The sequence below is a fragment of the Neophocaena asiaeorientalis genome, unplaced genomic scaffold, assembly GCF_003031525.2.
Source record: "Neophocaena asiaeorientalis asiaeorientalis breed wild unplaced genomic scaffold, Neophocaena_asiaeorientalis_V1.1 scaffold313, whole genome shotgun sequence".
NCBI classification, from domain to species: domain Eukaryota; kingdom Metazoa; phylum Chordata; class Mammalia; order Artiodactyla; family Phocoenidae; genus Neophocaena; species Neophocaena asiaeorientalis.
Window position 1 is genome coordinate 976,124 of NW_020175412.1, and position 755 is coordinate 976,878.

Below are 755 nucleotides of genomic sequence, written 5' to 3' on the forward strand. Positions count from 1 at the left end.
TTTGTCGGCCGTCAGGAGATCCAGGGCTCGTCGATTCTGGAGAGCGACTCGGGCTATGGAGGTGATTTGGCGCTGGAGAGAGGAGATGGAGGCGGCGGAGGCGTCAATGGCTAGCTGGAGTTTATGTTCTGAGCTTCAATGGCTAGCTGGAGTTTATGTTCTAAGTCGCGGGATGTTGAAACACTATGTGTTAGAGCTCTCCCCCGCCCGATGCCCGCAGCGACGAGAGAGGAGGCGATGGAAATGCCTGCGACCATAGGGAGAAAGATGGCCCTTTTCTGTTGGCTAGAGAGTTGTGTGGTAAGTGAGAGAAATTCGGCTTGGCCTTATAATGTGAGTTGTGGAACAAGGGTGACGGGGATACATGGGAAGGGGGAGGAAGAGGTGACCTCTTTTGTAAGGGAGCCATTACACCAAAAGAACAAGCCTGGTGGGGCTCCCATTGGCATAGTTACAGGGAGGGATGAATTGCAAGGGAGTGCATCATTAGTTAAGTTTGGGCGGCTTCCGTAGCAAACTGTGAGGTTCTTTTTTTCTAAATCAAGAAATATGGGGACTCTTAAAGGGGTAAAAGGTAAGTTCCGGGAGGGAGAGGTAAGGGGTCCTTGGGGGGTTTCTTTAGCAGCCAAATATAGGGGTTTAGCAAGAAGAGCAAAGTTAGGGATCCAGTGTCGGAAAAATCCTAGAAGGCCCAAAAAGGAGAGAATTTGTTCCGCTGTTTCCGGAGGCTGGAGTTCACGGATAATCCGGGTGCG